General features: G+C 46.9%; 1 protein-coding gene across 2 annotated transcripts in view; it reads left to right on the plus strand.

The window, feature by feature from the left end:
* The first annotated feature begins 945 nt into the window (after positions 1 to 945).
* Positions 946 to 20,443, plus strand: part of WASF2 (WASP family member 2) — a 99,204-nt gene continuing 79,706 nt past the window's right edge. Inside the window, exon 1 of one of the 2 annotated variants that reach the window (XM_089301239.1) lies at positions 946 to 1,007. The gene's annotated coding sequence lies outside the window, so the exon portion shown is untranslated. The other variant, XM_002716090.6, reaches the window with a different exon arrangement.

Genomic DNA, 20,443 nt, shown 5'->3' on the forward strand with positions numbered 1-20,443 from the left:
CGGTTGCAACAGCCAGGAATGAGCCAGGCCGAAGCCAGAAGCCAGAAGCTTCTTCTAGGCCTCCCACGTGGGTGCAGGGGCCCAAGCGCTTGGACCAACTCCTGCTGCTTTCCCAGGCACGTTAGCCAGCAGGGAGCTGGATCAAAGTGGAGCAGCCAGGATTGGAACTAGCGGCCACACTGGATGAAGGTGTTGCAGGCAGCAGCTTAACCCGCCAGGCCACAGCGTCGGCCCCAAGTGTTTTTCATAATACATATCTCCCACTCCCTTTTTGAAGACCCTTCCTACAGGTTTGAACTCCACGGCTGGGTGAATCATGCAATACCCAGGAGACAATACCGTTTTCTCTTCTGCAAGATGAGGACATGTGCCTTACAGGGTTGCTGTAGAGAACTAAGGGAGATCTTTGGGCTCACAACATTATCCAGCCGCAGCCTTTTGGGGATCGACAAGACGTCCACAGGCTCACTCATGCGTGAATTCTCAACAACCAGCCCAGGATGTGAGGCAGACACAAGGCGCCTATTTTACAGAAGGACAAACTGAGACCCAGATGGGTTGCGAGAGTCTGAGCTGCTCGTTGCACTGGGTTCCAGCTCCTCTGACCTAGGCCTTTGACAACCAGCTCCCAGCCCTGGCACTGGGCCCTCGCCCCGGGTGGGGTACTTCAGTGCGCGGACTGGAACCTGTGACTCACTCTCCCCACCCTACTTACTTCCCGCCCGCTTCAAGACTAAAGGGACAAAACTATCTGCAACTTGAGGGGTGATCCCATGAAGTTCACGGGCTTGGTCCCTTCCTTCCACCAACTATACAGCTTCTTTGAACCCTTATGAGACGAATTCGTCTTTTAACACACTTCAGACTTTCTTGGGTGGGATTTTTCTACTCCGAATTTAGGAGCTGATTTGCCTTAGTCTCCACCCCCACTTCACTTGGTCTGCGCCCCGCTGTTTACTCTGATTGCGGAAGTCGCTCGGGTGGAGCTCCCGGGACAGTACCCTTGGGTACGTCTTTTGCGTAGTTATTTAACTGGCATTCCACTCAGGCCAATGGAATGCCTGGAAGTGCCCGGTGGGTGGGGCAGGGAACCAATCAGGACGGTTGGCGGGGTGTGTCTGCGTCCCGGGGCGGGGAATCGCGTAATGGCGGACTCGGGCCGGGCGAGCGCGGCTGGGGGCGTAGCGCGTTGAGGGGGGTCCGGCTGTGTGGCAGCCCGCGAGGCGGTCCGCGGGGCCACACCCCGTGCGGAGACGGGGCGGCCGGCCGGCCCTTCTTGTCGCTGAGGGCGACCGCGCGAGGCCAGGTGAGCAACAAGTCCCCCTTGGGCGGGCCCCGCGGTGAGGCGCGGGCCCCCGCCGGGCCGCCCCTCTCGCGCCGCGCCGGGTCCCGGGGGAGAGGGTGCCGCGCCTCCTGCTGCGGCGGAGGCCGGGCGAGCGGTCAGCGCGGGGTGGCGTCTTAGTCCATCCCAGCTCAGGGGGTGACCCGGAGTCCCCTCGGAGACTTGGAGGGACCCACAAGTGTGAGAGGCCGCGCAAGTGCCCCGACGTGACTCGGCTCTGCCTCCAACTCTCTGTCGGTGTGATCTTGAGCAAGTCACTTCCTTCTCTGGGCCTCGGTTTCCCCGTTTGTAAAATGAGAGTTTTGTCAGCGGACGCACGAGAGTTGGGTGGCAGCTCTTGGCCGAGGGCTTGGGCAAGTTCTTCCCCAGGCCCAGCCTCAGTTTCCTTGTCCGGCGCGCTGGCCTGCCAGGTGGAGGACCGGACAGGGACCGAGTGTGTGTGGTTGACAGCATGGAGGCGAGGCGGCCGGAGGGACAGTTTTGTAGGGCTGTCCAAACAATCAGGGAAGAGAAGGGCATCTTTGGGGCCTTTTGGGGGCTGGGATTGGAATGGAGCCCCCGAAGGCAGCAGAGTTTAGAGGAGGGACATTTATGGCTTCCTGCTACGTGCCAGCCTCTGGTCCTTGTTTTTTGCAGCTACCTTTGAGAAGTTAACACATAGGAAACTGAGTTTCAGAGGAGTGAAGTTTCTTCTCCAGGGTCACCCAGTAAAGAGCAGAACTTGCCAGCAGCGTTAAGGGCGAGGACTAAGTCGCTGCTCACTTAAAAGGCGGCGGTAGGGAAGTCTGCTTTGTCACAGATGGGGGAGGGGGCTGGCCCAGACACGCGCGGGGTCGTGGTGTCTGCACACGTCCATTTCTGAGCTGAAAAAGTCACTCTGGAGCCAGGACGCCAGGGAGCTCCGTGGCATCCCGGGGCCGTGGCCTCCAGAGGAAAGTTCACCACGAGTTGGTGAAGAGGCTTGACCTGTGACTCAGGGTGCTGCCGGCCCAGTGGCTTTTTCCTCCTCCCGAGGAAGGCTGGGTTTTCCTGCGATGAGAGGAATTTCCCATTTCTTAGTTCACATTTCTTTGGATTCCTTGGGGTGAAATGTTCAGTAGCCTGCTTCTGATTAAACTTCACGTTCTTTTCTTCGTGTTCCTGTTACCTGAGTTCTAGATGAGTGAAGATTGTAGATTTGGGGTAGGAGGTCATTGGTTACTATAAATTGCAGCCTTTAATTTTTCCAAACCTCAGAGCTTTTGGTTCATCACAATGGTGGGACTGGCTGTGGGTATTGTTCTCATGTGTCAATGGTGGAGAAGAAAATTGGAAGAGGAAGTTGCTGAGAAAGAGGGCGTCTCTTAGCAGTGGAGCCAATATGTATTTCTTTGTTTGAAATTCTAAAACCAGAAAAGCAACAACTAGAGGAGGAAGGAAGGAAAGAACTGTGAAACTCTTCTTCCTGTTCAGATATCTGTAAGAGCTGTCCCCGTGTCTATCCGTGTCCAAGGCTCTGCTTTCACAGAAAAGCCAGTTGTAACTCGCTAGACATTCGGAAATTGGCTTCTAGAATGAAATAACTTTAAATCCTAAACCCCTCAGATGAATTTTTGCAAGATTAGAACATTTTCATTGAGCAGCGTATTTATCAATGGGTAATTCTTTTTCTCAACACGATTAGTAGGCCAATCTTTGGCTGTCCTTTAGCTGTGATTTACATCGGTGGATTTCAACACAAGAGGAATTGATTTAGATAATACAGGATGCAAATGTCACCATCACTTGAAAAACATATAATGAGGTTTTCAGTTTTTGACATTTGTTAAATTTTTTTTAGTACTTTATTTTCCAGGAGTGTGTGTGTGTGTGTGTGTGTATGTATGTGAGTGAGTGAGAGAGAGAGAGAGAGAATTGCTGAGACTTTGAATTTGTTGTATATGAAGATCTACCATCACTTTCAGTAGAAGCTATATTTTCTTTATATGAAGGCTTAGTCTTAATTAGTCTATCTTGCCCCCTCCCCCAAATTAGTTTTTGGGACCAGATGTGCCCCTGAGATTAGATATTTTTGGAGCTTAGAAGGGAAATATACTACATATAGTATGGATTTTATAACACCAGAGAGAGGTCTGGGCAGCACATTACTGTTTGTAGTAAATTGCTGAATGTTCACAGTAACTGGGCTAAATAAATATTATAAGTAACTTCATGTCATGTTTTGCCACCAAATGAATAATGAAAGTTTGTCACAGTCTTTTGGATTTTTTAATTAAAATTAAGGGATCGTGGACCTCTGTAGGTAAAACTTTTTTTTTTTAATTATTTATTTGAAAGGCAGAGACAGAGAGGTCTTCCATCCACTGGTTCACTCTCCAGATTGCTGCAACAGCCAGAGCTGGGCCGATCCAAAGCCAGGAGCTAGGAGCTTCTGGGTTTCCCACGTGGGCACAGGCGCTCAAGGACTTGGGCCATCTTCTACTGCTTTTCCAGGCCATAGCAGAGAGCTGGATTGGAAGTGAAGCAGCTGGGACTGGAACTGGCGCCCATATGGGATGCTGGCATTGTAGGCGGCGGCTTTACCTCCCACACCATAGCGTCAGCCTTTTCTATAGGTAAAGCTTAAATGATGATAAGAACAATTACAAGGAAAAATAGTATTTATTTATTTTTTAAAAGATTTATTTTTTTTTTTGACAGGCAGAGTTAGACAGTGAGAGACAGACAGAGAGAAAGGTCTTCCTTCCATTGGTTCACCCCTCAAATGGCCGCTACGGCCGGTGCTGCGCCGATCTGAAACCAGGAGCCAGGTGCCTCCTCCTGGTCTCCCATGCGGGTGCAGGCCCCAAGCACTTGGGCCATCCTCCACTGCCTTCCCGGGCCACAGCAGAGAGCTGGACTGGAAGAGGAACAACCGGGACAGAATCCAGCGCCCCAACCGGGACTAGAACCCGGGGTGCCGGCGCCGCAGGTGGAGGATTAGCCTAGTGAGCCGTAGCGCTGGCCAAAAGATTTTTATTTACTTGAAAGATAGAGTTATAGACAGTGAGAGGGAGAGCCAGAGAGAAAGGTCTTCCATCCCCTGGTTTACTCCCCAAATGCCCACAATGGCCAGAGCTAAGCCTATCTGAAGCCAGGAGCCAGGAGCTTCTTCTGGGTCTCCCATGCAGGTGCAGGGGCCCAAGGACGTGGGCCATCTTCTACTGCTTTCCCAGGCCATAGCAGAGAGCTGGGTTGAAAGTGGAACAGCTGGAACTCGAACTCGGCACCCATATGGCATGCTGGCACCACAGGTGGAGGATTAACATACTGAGCCACAGCGCCAGCCCCAGAAAAATAGTATTTATTTAAAAGTCATGGGTGGGGCTAGCGCTGTGGCACAGTGGTTAACGCCCTAGCCTGAAGCGCTGCCACGGGCGCCAGTTCTAGGTTCTAGTCTCGGCTGCTCCTTTTCCGATCCAGCTCTCTGCTATGGCCTGAGAAAGCAGTAGAAGATGGCCCAAGTGCTTGGGCCCCTGCACCCGTGTGGGAGACCTGGAAGAAGATCCTGGCTTCTGGCTTCAGATTGGCGCAGTTCCAGCCATTGCAGCCATCTGGGGAGTGAACCAGTGGATGGAAGACTTCTCTGTCTCTACCTCTTTCTGTAACTCTTTCAAATAAATAAAATAAATCTTTAAAAAGAAGTCATGGGTACTAAAAACAGTACTACATAACAGACATCTTTTTTCATTTCTTCCATTTATTTATTTATTTTAAAGATTTATTTATTTATTTGAAAGTCAGAGTTAGAAGAGAGGCAGAGAGAGAGAGAGAGAGGTCGTCCATCCACTTGGTTCACTGGCCGCAATGGCTGGAGTTGAGCTGGTTCGAAGCCAGGAGCCAGGAGCTTCTGGGTCTCTCACAGGGGTGCAGGGGCCTAAGCACTTGGGCCATCTTTTACTGCTTTCTCAGGCCACAGCAGAGATGGATCAGAAGTAGAGCAGCTGGGACTTGAACCATATGGGATGCCAGCATAGTGGCTGCACCGCTATGCCACAGTGCTGACCCTGATTTCTGCCATTTAAAAATCTCGTTCTAATTAAAACGTGCCTGATGTGCATTTTTCCTTACATATCAAAATTTATCTTTTAATATCCTTACTAGTCTTTGAGGTGTTAGAATGGCACCTTCTGCCTCTTTTTAAATAGTAACCTACAGGGTTATTTCTCATCATTTTTTCTATAGCAATTAAGAGAATTGTACCTTTTTTCATATAATTCAGAGAAAGACTAATAAAGTGAGGATTAGGGCTGGTTCTATGGTGTAGTGAGTAAAGCTGCTGCCTGCAGTGCCGGAATCCCATATGGGTACCGGTTTGAGTCCTGGCTGCTCCTCTTCCAATCCAGCTCTCTGCTATGGCCTAGGAAAGCAGTAGAAGATGGCCCAAGTCCTTAGGCCCCTGCAACCACGTTGGAGACCCAGAAGTTCCTGGCTCCTGGCTTTGGATTGGCACAGCTTCGGCTGTTGCAGCCAATTGGGGAGTGAACCAGCGGATGGAAGACTCTCTCACTCTCTCACTCTCTCACTCTCTCTCTCTCTCTGCCTCACCTTCTCTCTTTGTGTGTAACTCTCACTTTCAAATAAATAAATAAATCTATAAAAAAATAAAGTGATGTTTATAGATTCAAGTTTAAAGCCGATTTTTCCCTTTAGGGTGGTCTTAAGTATGTTATAATTACCGCTAGATGGGATTTGGGTCAAAGTTTTTTTATTTTTAATTCACAAAGCTTCCATAAATTGTACCTCGTCATGGAGTTTACTAAAATGTTTAGATTATTTTTATTTTATTTTTAAAAAATTACTTATTGGGGCTGTCGCTTTGGCACAGCGGGTTAACGCCCTGGCCTGAAGTGCCAGCATCCCATATAGGTGCCGGTTCGAGACCCGGCTGCTCCACTTCTCATCTAGCTCTCTGCTATGACCTGGGAAAGAGTAGAAGATGGCCCAAGTGCTTGAGCCCCTGTACCCACGTGGGAGACCCAGAAGAAGTTCCTGGCTCCTGGCTTCGGATCGGTGCAGCTCTGGCTGTTGCAGCCATCTGGGGAGTGAACCAGCAGATGAAAGACCTCTCTCTCTGTCTCTACCTCTCTCTGTAACTGTCTTTCAATTAAATAAAATCTTAAAAAAATTATTTATTTATTTGAAAGGCAGAGCATCAGAGAGAGAAGGGAAAGAGAATAAAAGATCAACATCTCCCATATGTTGGTTCACTCTCCAACTGGCTGCAACAACCAGAGCTGGGCCAGGACAAAGCAAGGAGCCAGGAGCTCCATCCTGGTCTGCCACATGAGTGGCAGGAGCCCAAGTATTTGGGCCATCTTCTGCTGCCTTCCTGGGTGCATTAGTAGGGAGCTAGATTGGAAGTGGAGTAGCAGGGACCTGAATCAGCGCCCATATGGGATGCCAGCGTGGTGGGTGGAGGCTTAACCTAATACACCACAGCACTGGCTCTGAGTGGTTTCTTTAAATGGCCAAGGGTCTCTAGGGGCATTTTTTTTTTAAAGCTACTCTGAGCTTTCCTTGGACACCTCCTATAGAGAGTGAAGTGGACTGGTATTATTGGAAGATGAAGAATTATTTCTTCTCATTGAAAGAAGCCCCACAGTAGCATGGGTTTGAGGAATTCTGTCCTTCAGGAACCATATGTGCACCTGGTGTGAGGGCCTCAGTTCATTCTGTAGTTCTCAGAATGGCACCTTCACTGTAGTAGATAAAAGGGGCGTGGAAAATGTATCAGGAGTTAGAGGTGGAGTTGGTGTATGATTGTACTAAGGAATAGAAACATTTCTTATCCAGACTACCCAGTTTGTTCTGCTGTGTAAGCACTAACAATATAATGCAAAGGGATTATGATAAGACTAACATCCTATTCCAGGTTTCCGTGTTGCGACTGGGTAAGTTCTTGGAGGAAAGTACTGTATTCTACATTTCTTTTGCATTCTTTTTTTTTTAAACAACATGCCTAACAGGCTCTCTCTCTCTCTCTTTTTTTTTTTTTTTTTTTTTTTTTTTAAGATTTATTTATTTATTTTGAAAGGCAGAGTTATAGAGAGGTCTTCTATCTGCTGGTCTACGCCCCAAATGACCTCAAAGGCTGGCTGGAGCTAGGCTGATTCGAAGCCAGGAGCTTCCTCTGGGTGTCTTACATGGGTGCAGGGGCCCAAGAGCTTGAATCACCTTCCACTGCTTTCCCAGACCATAGCAGAGAGCTGGATTGGAAGTGGAGCAGCCAGGTCAGGAATTGGCGCCCATACAAGATGCTGGCACTACAGGTGGAGGCTTTACCCACTATACCACAGCACAGGCCCGCTTCTTTTGCATTCTGTAATACTTAAAGGCCATGGCCTCACTCTTGTCTTGTATCAGATTTTCCCATAAAAATATATATATCTGGTCTGGGAGTTCTGATGTTAATATGCAGCCAGTGTTAAGAACCATTGATATAATGTGGGGCTGGCGCCGTGGCTCACTTGGTTGATCTTCTACCTGCAGCACCAGCATCCCATGTGGGTGCCGGGTTCTGGTCCCGGTTGCTCCTCTTCCAAGCCAGCTCTTTGCTGTGGCCCGGGAAGGCAGTGGAGGATGGCCCAAGTAGTTGGGCCCTGCACCCACGTGGGAGACCAGGAGGAGGCACCTGGCTCCTGGTTTCGGATTGGCGCAGCGCCGGCTGTAGCGGCCATTTGAGGGGTGAACCAACAGAAGGAAGATCTTTCTGTCTCTCTCTCTCGCTGTCTAACTCTGTCAAAACAAAAAACAAAAAACAAAAAAAAACCATTGATATAATATATTAAGTGTTCCGTAAATATGTTTTGATTAGTTTTCTATTTTTCTTGGCATGAGTTGAATATGGTAGAAGAGGACTCAGATATTTTCGTAAGCTAAAAATACTTTTCCAAGATACCAACACATCTAGGAAAGGCATTGTGGTATAGTGGGTTAAGCCACTACTTGGGATGGCTGCATTCTGTATTGAAGTGCCTGATTGGAGTTCTGGCTACTCTGCTTCTGATCCAGCTTCCTGTTAATGTGCCTGGGAGGCAGCAAATGATGGCTCAGGTATCTGAGACCCTGTCACTCTTACAGGAGACCTGGCTGGAGTTCCTGGCTTCTGGCTTCTGGCTTCTGGCTCCACCGTAGCTGTTGCAGGTATTTGGGCAGTGAACCAGCAGATGGAAGATCTCTGTCTCTTCCTCTGTCACTCTACCTTTCAAATGCATGAATCAATTTTTAAAAGTAGTTTTATTTATTTGAGAGAGTTACAGATAGAAAGGTCTTCTGTCCTCTGGTTCACCCCTAAATGGCTGCAACAGCTGGAGCTAGGCTGATCTGAAGCCAGGATCCAAGAACTTCTTCTGGGTCACCCATGCATGTGAAGGGACCCAAGCACTTGGGCCATCTTCTGCTGCTTTCCCAGGCCATTAGCAGGGAGCTGGGTAGGAAGAAGAGCAACTGGGACACAAACTGGAGCCCATATGGGATGCCGGTGCTGCAAGCAGAGGCATAGTCTACTACACGACAGCACCTGCACCTTATTTACTTTTTTTTTTTTTTTTTAAAGATTTGTTTATTTGAAAGGCAGAATGACAGAGAAAGAGAGAGATGTTCAATCCACTGGTTCATTTCCAAGATGGTGGGTCCAGCTGAAACCAGGATCCTGGAATTCCATCCAGGTCTCCCACCTGTGGGTGGTAGTGGTCTAAACACTTGGGCCATCTTCTGCTTTCCTAGTTGTGTTAACAGGGAACTAGATTGGAAATGGAGCAGCCAGAACTTGAACCATCAGTCATATGGGATAATATGGGATACTTACATTGCAGGCAGCAGCTTAACTTGTTGCTGTACAACAGTGGCTCCCAAATAAATAAATAAATAAACAAATAAATAAGTCTTTAAGAAAATAGCAACACATCTAACAGTTGGCAGATCTCTATATTTTTTTTTAAAGATTATTTATTTGAAAGTCAAAGTTACACAGAGAAAGAAGGAGAAGCAGAGAGAGAGTGTCTTCCATCCTCTGGTTTACTCCCCAGTTGGCCGCAATGGTCGGAGCTGTGCTGATCCGAAGGACTGAGCCAGGAGCTTCCTCCAGGTCTCCCACATGAGTACAGGGGCCTAAGGACTTGGGCCATCTTCTACTGCTTTCCCAGGCCATAACAGAGAGCTGGATCGAAGTGGAGCAGCCAGTACATGAACTGGTGCTTATATGGGAGGCCAGCACTGGAGGTGGCAGCTTTACCTGCTGCGCCACAGTGCTGGGCCCACATCTGTACTCTTAGTTCATTGTTGGCAGCTCTGTCAGTATCAGCACCTTCACTTTCTTACCTAGGCAGAATTAGATGCACAAAGTATTAAACTAAAAGTTTTGTTTACTACTTAAGTGGTGATCTTACTAAGATTGATTAGGGTGGCAACTGCTAACTTAGGAATAGATAGAAATGCAGAATTCTTGGGGATTTGTGAGGATGGCAGGCCAGAGAAAGAGGGGAAAGTTGTAATCTGAAGGGTTTACAACACATAGTATAGTACATGGCACATAATTGATGTGCCATAGTTTATTATTTATTTTTAAAAAATATTTATTTATTTATTTATTTGAAAGGCAGAAGTAGAGAGAAATCTGTCTGCTGGTTCACTTGCCAAATGGCTGCAATGGCTGAAGTGGGCTGATCTGAAGCCAGGAGCCAGGAGCTTCTTCTGGGTCTCCCATGTGAATGCAGGGGCCCAAGTACTTGGGCCATCTTCTGCTGCTTTCCCAGGCACATTTGCAGGGAGCTAGATCGGAAGAGGAGCAGCCAGGACTTGAATGGGCGCCCAAAGGGGATGCCAGCACTGCAGGCAGTGGCTTTACCCACTATACCACAGCACTAGTCCTTTATTATTATTGTCTTAAATATTATTTATTTGAAAGAGTGACAGAGAGTGTGTGTCTTAAGTGGGTCACAGGGACTCAAGTACTTGCACCATCACCTACTGCCTCCCGGGGTATGCATTAGCAAGAAGCCGGAACAGAGAGCAGAGCTGGGACCCAGACCCAGGCACTCAGATAGAGGATGTGCGTGTCCCAAGCAGAGGCTTTACTGTTGCACCTCAGTGCCTGCTCTAAGACTAGGAATATTTAAGCACAATTCTGGTTTCTACCTCCAGATGCCAGTGGCCTCCTCCTCCCACCTCAGTTGTGGTAACTAAAAATGGCTCTAGACATTGTCACATGCACCCTTGGGGGCACTGAATTAACAGGAGTAGGGGAAGTGGAGTAGGAGAAGGAAGTGAGTGTAGATGTTCTCAGGTACTGTTCTGCTTTTTTTTTTTTTTGACAGGCAGAGTGGACAGTGAGAGAGAGAGACAGAGAGAAAGGTCTTCCTTTGCTGTTGGTTCACCCTCCAATGGCTGCCGAGGCTGGCGCACTGCGGCCGGTGCACCGCGCTGATCCGATGGCAGGAGCCAGGTACTTATCCTGGTCTCCCATGGGGTGCAGGGCCCAAATATTTGGGCCATCCTCCACTGTACTCCTGGGCCACAGCAGAGAGCTGGCCTGGAAGAGGGGCAACCGGGACAGAATCCGGCGCCCCGACCGGGACTAGAACCCGGTGTGCTGGCGCCGCAAGGCGGAGGATTAGCCTAGTGAGCCGTGGCGCCGGCCCTGTTCTGCTTTTATTCCTTGTTTCTGGTTATACAGTTTCTTGTCTCTTGCTTTGAATAAGAAAAGAGAATGAGGGAAATTGGGAGCTGACAACTTAAAAATAGCCCTATTATTTTTATTCTGTTCAAATTTTATTTTATTCATTTAAAATATATTAGAGCAGTACAGATAGCTGAATTATTTATACAGATCTATGTAAATTCAATTTCTATCACTGATTTAGATTGAGTAAAGAACTACTAGAATATTACTAACTAGCATGAAAGTCTGTTTCTCAGAAAACTTTATAGTTGAAAAGTTTAATACCTAAAGAATAGCCAGCTTTGCTTTTTTTTCCAACCCCTAATTATTCTCATTTTATTTTAAAGACAGAGACAGACAGACAGATAGAGGTCTTTTATCCACTGGTTTACTCCCCAAATGCCTGCAACAGCTGGGGCTGGGTTGATCTGAAGCCAGGAGCCAGGAACTCAATCCAGGTCCCCTATGTGGGTGGTAGGGACCCAGGTACTTGAGCTCTCACCTGCTTCCTTCTCAAGGTATACATTAACAGGAAGCTGGGATTGGAAGCAGAGCGGGGCAGGACTCAAAACCAGACCTTCTGATATAGGATATGGACATCCTGAGTGACTTTAAAGCTGCGTGCCAATTGCCTACCCTGCTTCTTGAGCTTCGTGGCTGAGATTTAACTTTGTTTTTTAAAGATCACAATTAATTTATTTTATTTTTATTTTTATTTATTTTATTTTTTAAAAGATTTATTTATTTGAAAGTCAGAGTTACACAGAGAGAGGAGAGGCAGAGAGAGAGAGAGAGAGAGGTCTTCTGTCCACTGCTTCACTCCCCAATTGGCCACAATGGCTGGAGCTGTGCTGATCTGAAGCCAGGAGCCAGGAGCTTCCTCTGGGTCTCCCACGCGGGCGCAGGAGCCCAAGGACTTAGCAGAGAGCTGGATCGGAAGTAGAGCAGCCGGTGCCCATATGGGATGCTGGCACTTCAGACCAGGGTGTTAACCCACTGTGCCACAGCACCATCCCTTATTTTTTATTTTTAAAAAAATTTATTTATTATTTGAAAGGCAGAGTTACAGAGAGGCAGAGGCAGAGAGAGAGGTCTTCCATCCGTTGATTCACCCCCCACCCCCCCACCCCCCATGGCTGCAACAGCTGGAGCTGTGCTGATTCAAAGCCGGGAGCCAAGAGCTTCTTTCTGGTCTCCCACATGGGTACAGGGGCTCAAGTACTTGGACCAATATTTATTTGAAAGGCAGGGTTACAGGAGAGATGGAGACACAGAGAAAGAAAGAAAGAAAGAAAGAAAGAGAGAGAGAGAGAGAGAGAGAGAGAGAGAGGGAGGGAGGGAGGGAGGGAGGGAGGGAGGGAGGGAGGGAGGGAGGGAGGGAGGGAGGGAGGGAGGGAGGGAGGGAGGGAGGACTTGGGCCATCTTTTGCTGGTTTCCCAGGAGCATTAGCCAGGAGCTGGATTGGAAGTGGAGTAGCTGGAACTCAAACCGGTGCCCATATGTGATGCTGGTGTCGCAGGTGGCAGCATTGCCTGCTATGCCACAGCACCGGCCCCAAGATTTATCTTTTGGTGATTCTGCATAGATACTTTATAATTCTAAAAAAAATTTTTTTAGCTAGAGGGCATGCTTTTCTAAGTTCTGTATTGTTTGTGTTAGGGAGATTGGTCAAGGCAGTGGTCCTTGGTTTCTTTGGGCATTCATAAATTAATGACAAAGTAGTAGTAACAATTGGGGACATCATTCTCTTTGGCCAGCCCTCTACAATATAATATAATCATTCATGTCTTAATCACCATTAAGGTGAAGCTGAATGAATGTTTTTTTCTATTCTATTTGAAGTTATGAATGGTATTCTAGAGAATTCAAATGTATAGTTATGAATAGTATCTCAGAATAGTTACCATTTATGCAAATGAAACACACTTCTTAACTTAGAAACCAAACAGAATTGAATTAGAAAAGAGAAGAATAGCAACAAGAATTGTTGAATGCCTACAGAGGAAATAATGTGCAGATATAGAAGTATCTCAGAAAATTTGCTTTTCATCATGATTTCCACAGACTAATAAAAATAAACAGTTTGGAATTGATGGGCAAGGCAATTAATTAAACTTTGCCTGTGATATTTCTTTTCAAGCTCTGTCTTTGCTGGTAAGACATGGAAAAGTCTGAGATATCCCCTTTTTTTTTTTAAGATTTATTTATTTATTTGAAATTCAGAGTTACACAGAGAGGAGAGGCAAAGAGAGAGAGGTTTTCTATCCAGTGGTTCAATCTCTAATTGGCTGCAGTGGCAGAGCTGCTGCGATCCGAAACCAGGAACCAGGATCTTCTTCTGGGCCTCCCATGTGAGTGCAGGGGCCCAAGCACTTGGGCCATCTTCTGCTTTCCCAGGCCATAGCAGAGAGCTGGATTGGAAGTGGAACAACCAGGATTTGAATCGGTGCCCATATGGGATGCTGGCACTACAGGTGACAGCTTTACCCACTATGCCACAGCACTGGCCCTGAGATAAACTCTTAGTTGTAAGATTAATTCTAGTTAAAATTAAGTTTCCTGATTTTATTTATTTTTTATTTGAAAGAGTTACAGAGAGAAGGAGAGCCAGAGAGAGGTCTTCCATCTGTTGGTTCACTCTCCAATTGGCTGTCACGGCCAGAGTTGCTCCGATTCCAAGCCAGGAACCAGGAGCTTCCTCTGGGTCTTCCCACATGGGTGCAGGGGCCCAAGTACCTGGGCCATCTTCCACTGCTTTCTCCGGCCACAACAGAGAGCTGGATTGGCAGAGGAGCAGCGGGGCTTGAACTAGCACCCATATGGGATGCTGGCACTCTAGGCAGTGGCTTTACCAGCTATGCCACAGTGCCAGCCCCAAGTTTCCAGATTTTAGAAAAGAAACCCTTTTGAAAAGCAATGGTTCAATTCAGTTTCAATTTAAGTGAAATTTAAACTTTGTATTCACCATAGTAATGTAACGAGTAATTCTTTTACTTTCAAGTATTTAGAATTTGAACTTTTTTTCTTCATGATTATACCATTGTTCTAGCAAGTATTCAAGTTTAAAACACTGTCTCAATAGGGTCTTGAGAAATTTTATTTAGCTGTGTAGGTCATGCCCATTGATGTTCCCTTCCATTCACAATTGCGATCTAAATAAATTTCCTTTTGTAGAATATTGATGATCTTTAAAAGAAAATATTTCCTATATCAAAGGTTGGTATTATGAGAAGTGTAAAACTGATTTTGCAGGATTGGCATTGTGGTGCAACGGGTTAAACCACTGTATGTGACACTGGTATCCCATATGAACAACAGTTTGAGTTCCAGCTGATCCTCTTCCAATCCAGCTCCCTGCTAATGCACCTGGGAAAGCAGTGGAAGATGGCCAAGTACTTGGGCCCCTGCACCCATAAAATCTGGATGGAGTTCTAGGCTACTGGCTTTAGCCTGGCATGACACTAGCCATTTCAGCCATCTGGGGAAAGAACCAGCAGATGGGAGAGCTCTCAGTATCTCTCTCTGTCTCTTTCTCCTCTCTCTTTCAAATAAATAAATAGATCTTAAAAAAAAAAAAAAAAAAAAAAAGACCAATGTTTGGCAGTTGCTCTTTTTTGTTTTCTTTTTTGAGAGGTAAAGAGAGAACTCCCGTTCTGGCATACTTCTGCAAGAGCTGGAACTGGGTCACATGGAAGCTGGGAGCTAGGAGTGCAATCCAGGTCTCCCATGTGGGCAGCAGGAACCCAGATACTTGAGCCATTACCACTGCCTTCCAGGGTCTGTTTTAGCAGAAAACAAGTCATGAGCTAGAACTGTGAATCAAACCCAGGTACTGTGATGTGGAACTTGGGCATCTTAACCAGCATCTTAACTGTTAAGCCAGATGCCTGTGCCCTAAGGAAATTTTTATCTTGTTTTAGTTATTTGAAAGGTAGAGAGAGAGAAACCGAGAGATGTCATCCATCTGCTGATACGCTGCCCATATGCCCACAACAGCTGGAGCTGGGCCATGCTAAAGTCAGCTCAAAACTCAGTGCAGGTCTCTCACATGGGTGACAGGGACACAAGTACTCACAAGTATTTGGGTAGTCATGTGCTGCCTCCCAGGATGTGCAAAATCAGGAAGCTAAAATTGGAAGCAGTGGTGGGACTTGAACCCAAGGACTCCTTTATGGGATGGGGATGTGAGCATCCCAAAAGCACTGTGTTTTGTTTTTTTTTTTTTTTTTTTTGTTTTTTTTAAGATTTATTTGTTTATTTGAAAGTCAGAGTTACACAGAAGAAGAGACAGAGAGAGCTCTTCCATCTGCCGGTTCACTCCCTGGATGGACAGAATAGCAAGGGCTGAGCCAGGCTGAAGCCAGGAGTCTGGAATTCCCTCTAGGTCTCCCACATGGGTAACATGGACCCAAGCACTCGGACCATTATCCATTGCTTTCCCAGGTCCATTAACAGGAAGCTAGATTAGAAGCAGAGCAGCTGGGACTTGAACTAGTGGGATGCAGCCATCACAGGTGGTGGCTTGACCCACTGCACCACAATACCAGCCCCCAACATAACATTTTTAAGATTTATCCATGTTGATGTATGTGTATGTCATTTGATGCATGTCTAGAATTCTCTGCAACAAACTGCAAGTCCCATTTGCTTATTCTTGTATCATGTCATTTTTTTTTTCTTGCTTTGGTATTTACATGTAACATTTCCCTTTTCTCATATCCTACATTTATTTATTTAAAAACTCCTCGAGGGCTGGCGTAGTAGGTTAATCTTTCTCCTGCAGCCCCAGCATCCCATATGGGCACTGGTTCTAGTCCCGGCTGCCCCTCTTCCAGTCCAACTCTCTGCTATGGCCTGGGAAAGCAGAAGATGGCCCACGTGCTTGGGCCCCTGTACCCGCATGGGAAACTGGGAAGAAGCATCTGGCTCCTGGCTTTGGATCGGTGTAGCTCCAGCTGTTGCAGCCATCTGGGGAGTGAACCAGCAGAAGGAAGACCTTTCTCTCTGTCTCTCCCTCTCACTGTCTGTAACTCTACCTCTCAAATAAATTAATAAAATCTTAAAAAAAAAAACAACTCCTTGAAATTGAAAAAGTAGTACATGCTTATTACAACAAATCATGCAATCAAAAAAGAATGAAGAGTGAAAGTTTCTTCAGATTTTTGTTTCTGCCTTATACTAATACTCATTATGAAAATAATGAGTATTTTTTATGAAAACATAAAAAAATCAGGGGCCAGTGTTGTAGCAGAGTGGTTAAAGTTGCCACCTGCTGTGCCAGCATCCCATATGGGCACCAGTTTGTGTTCTGGCTGCTCCACTTCTGATCCAAATTCTTGCTAGTGGCCTGGGAAAAGCAGCGGAAGAGGTCCAAGTGTTTGGGTCCCTGCCCACTCGTGTGGAAGACCCAGATAAAACTCCTAGCTCCTGGCTTTGACTTGGCTCAGCCCTGGCTGTTACGACCATTTGGGGCATGAACCAGCGGTTAGAAGTTCTCTCTCTCTGACTCTGCCTCTCTCTGTGACTCTGACCATCAAATAAATAAATACATCTTTAAAAACTAAATAGAAATAAAGTAACAAAAATCATGCAATTTAGATAATATGAAATAGAGAATAAGAGTGATCCATTATCCCACCAGTTATTTTGATAACGTTTTCTTCTTTATCTGCACTGTTAAGACCATTGATAGGAATTGTTAGGCTTATGTTAGGTTTTTCACACTTTCCTTAATCAGTTCTTGTTATTTTTTTAGCTGATTCACTTCACAAATGCCCACATCAGCCAGGCCAGGTTAGGCCAGAGCCAGGAGCCCAGAAGTCAGTCCAGTTCTCCCACATGGGTAGCAGGGACTCCAGTACTTGAGCCGTTATCCACTGCTTCCCAGGATGTGCGTTATCAGCAAGCTGGATCGTAAGTGGAGGAGCTCGGTCTCAAAATGAAGACTTTTTAAAAAGATTTATTTTATTTGGAAGGCAGAGTTAGAGAGATCTTCCATCTGCTGGTTCACTCCTGAGATGGCCACACTGACCCAGGACTGGGCTAGGCTGAAGCCAGGGGCTTTTTCCAAGTCTACGTGGGTTGCAGGGGCCCAAACACTGTGGCCATCTTCCATTGCTTTCCCAAGCACATTAGCAGGAGCTGGATCAGAAGTGGAGCCGCTGGGACTCGAACCATTACCCATATGGGATGCCAGCACCTCAGGCAGCAGCTTTACCTGCTATACCACAACACTGGCACCAAACCATAGACTTCGATATGGGATGCTGACATCCCAAGTGGCGACTTGACTGCTGAGCCAAGTGTCTGTCCCAGTTCTTGTTATTTTAGTGTTCATTCTTGAGGCCATGCTAGATCCAGCAGACTGCCCACAACTTTAGCAGAGTTGGCTTCTTTAGGCACCATTTTTGAACACTTATTACGCTTTTATCACCCACTTCATTCTCACATATCCACCAATCAATATTTTTTTTTAAAGATTTATTCAAAAGTCAGAATGATGAGGGGAAGGGGGAGAGATAGAGATAATGATTTTCTTTCTTTCTTTCTTTCTTTTTTTTTTTTTTTAAGATTTTTTATTTGTGAGGCAGAGTTACAGAGAGAGAGGTCTTCCACCCACTGCTTCACTCCCCATACTGCCACAACAGCTAGGACTGGGCCAGGCTGAAGCCAGGAGTCAGGAACTCCATTAGGGTCTCCAACATGGGTGATAGGGGCCCAAACACTTGGACCATCATCTGCTTCTTTCCCAGGTGCATTAGCAGGGTGCTGGATCAGAAGTGGAGCAGCCAGGACTTGAACTGGCACTCTGATACGGGATGCTGGCATTACAAGCAGTGACTAACCTACTGTGCCACAATGTTGGCCCCAGTCTACATTGCTTGCAGAATAGGAGGCAGCACTGCTTCATGGTTAAGAGTATAGATTCTAGGGGCAGGTGTTTGGCCCAGTGGTTAAGATGCTGCTTGGGATGCCTACGTCCCATATTGGAGTGCCTGGGTTTGAATCCTGGCTCTGCTGTGATATTAGCTTCCTGCTAATGTGTATCCTGGGAGGCAGCAAGTAAGGTCTGAAGTATTTGAGTCCCTTCCATCTACATGGGAGACCTGGATTGAGCTCCTGCTTCCCACCTTTGGCCTGCCCAGCTTCTGGCCTAAGTGAACATTTAAGGAGTGAACCAGCAGAGGAAAACTGTTTCTCTCTCTGCCTGCCAAATAAATTTTTTAAAAATTTTCAGGGGCTGGTATTATGGTACAGTGAGTCAAGCTGCCACTTGCTACACTGGCATCCCATATCAGAATGCTGATTGGAGTCAGGGCTACCTTGCTTCTGATTCAACTTCCTCTTTAAAAATAAAACTTCCTGCTAATCTGCCTGGGAAGGAAGTGGAAGATGGCCCAAATACTTGGGCCCCTGCCACCTACATGGGAGACCAGGATGGAGTTCCTGGCTTTAGCCTGGTTTAGCTATGGCTGTTGTGGCAATTTGGGGAGTGAACCAGCAGATGAGAGATCTTTCTCTCTATCTCTCCTTTTTTTCTGTGTTGCTGTGCCTTTCAAATAAATAAAGTACATCTTAAAATTTTTTTTTAAAACATAGATTTAAACATAGATGGAGTCAGTCCATCTGGGTTAACAGAACAACCTCTCTTACTCTCAGTTTTCTCATCTGTAAAATGAAGACCTATCTCATTTTACTGTAAAATACAGAGTATATTTTAAGGGAATATTGGAAGTATTCAATATCATTAGTCTAGTGTTCAATAAATGTTAATTTTTATCATAAATTGAGGAATGGCCAGCACCGCGGCTCACTTGGCTAATCTTCCGCCTGTAGCGCCAGCACCCCAGGTTCTAGTCCTGGTTGGGGTGCCAGATTCTATCCCGGTTGCTCCTCTTCCAGTCCAGCTCTCTGCTGTGGCCCAGGAAGGCAGTGGAGGATGGGCCAAGTGCTTGGGCCCTGCACGGGCACAGGAGACTGGGAGGAAACACCTGGCTCCTGGCTTCGGCAGTGTGCCGGCCATAGCGCCCATTAGGGGGGTGAACCAACAGAAAGGAAGATCTTTCTCTCCCTCCCTCTCTCTCTCTCTCTCTCTCTCTCTGTCTCTCTCTGTCTGTCTCTGTCTGTCTCTCAATCTCACTAACTCTGCTTGTCAAAAATAAATAAATAAATAAATTGAGGAATGACATATTTGGTCAGACATATTTAGTCCATAATTCTAATTTTTTAAAAAGATTATTTCTTTATTTGAAAGGCAGAGTTACAGAGAGAGAGGGAGAGGAGAGAAGAGGAGAGAGAGATATCGGTCTTCCATTCACTGGTTCATAGCCAAAGCCAGGAGCCTAGAACTCCATCTGGGTCTCCCACATGTGTGGCAGGAGCCATCTTCCATTGCTTTCCCAAGGAACATTAGCAGGGAGTTGGATCTGGAGTGGAGCAGCCTGGACTTGAACTGGTACTCACATGGGATGCCAGTGTTACAGCTGGCAGCTTAACCCAGTACAACACAATACTGGTTCCCTAATTTTTTTTAAAACTTATTTGAGAGGCAGAGCTCCCAGCTGCTGGCTTATTCCCTAAGTGCCCGCAGTGGCTGTGTCTGGGGTGGGACTGGGGCTAGGAGCTGGAAAGTCATCTGGGTCTCCCACATGGGTGGCAGAAACTCGGTGACTTAAACCATCAACAGCACCTGCCAGGGTCTCACTGCTGGGAAGTTGGAGTCAGGAACTAGAGCTGGGACATCCAGGGGCTCTCTTAGGGAATGTAAGTGTCTTTTTTTTTTTTTTTTTTTTGACAGGCAGAGTGGACAGTGAGAGAGAGAGACAGAGAGAGAAAGGTCTTCCTTTTTGCCGTTGGTTCACCCTCCAATGGCCGCCGCTGCAGCCGGCGCACCGCGCTGATCCTGGCAGGAGCCAGGAGCCAGGAGCCAGGTGCTTTTCCTGGTCTCCCATGGGGTGCAGGGCCCAAGCACCTGGGCCATCCTCCACTGCACTCCCTGGCCATAGCAGAGAGCTGGCCTGGAAGAGGGGCAACCGGGACAGAATCCGGCGCCCCAACCGGGACTCGAACCCGGTGTGCCGGCGCCGCAAGGTGGAGGATTAGCCTATTGAGCCACGGCGCCGGCCAATGTAAGTGTCTTAATTGTTTTTTTTTTTTTTTTTTTTTTTTAATGGTGAAAAAATGCACCCATCTGGGTTTAGTTTAGATGATCCAAATTTTGTTGGCAGTATCCAAAATGTCATAGTCAGGAGCCAGTTGAACATGTGCCTTCTGTCCATCAGGCCTGATCAAGGTGTTGAGTTAAGCCGCTTCACGTCGTGGAGCTTCTTCACAGCCTGTTTGGTCTAATGCTCGCTGGCTTGGGCATGAGTGTATTGTGGCCTCCTGTCTTCTTCATGGCAGAGTCTGAGGTCAGACTTGTT

This window comes from Oryctolagus cuniculus, chromosome 7 (genome assembly GCF_051225735.1).
Source record: "Oryctolagus cuniculus isolate XC-2025 breed Fujian yellow rabbit chromosome 7, ASM5122573v1, whole genome shotgun sequence".
In the NCBI taxonomy this organism is placed as follows: Eukaryota; Metazoa; Chordata; class Mammalia; order Lagomorpha; family Leporidae; genus Oryctolagus; species Oryctolagus cuniculus.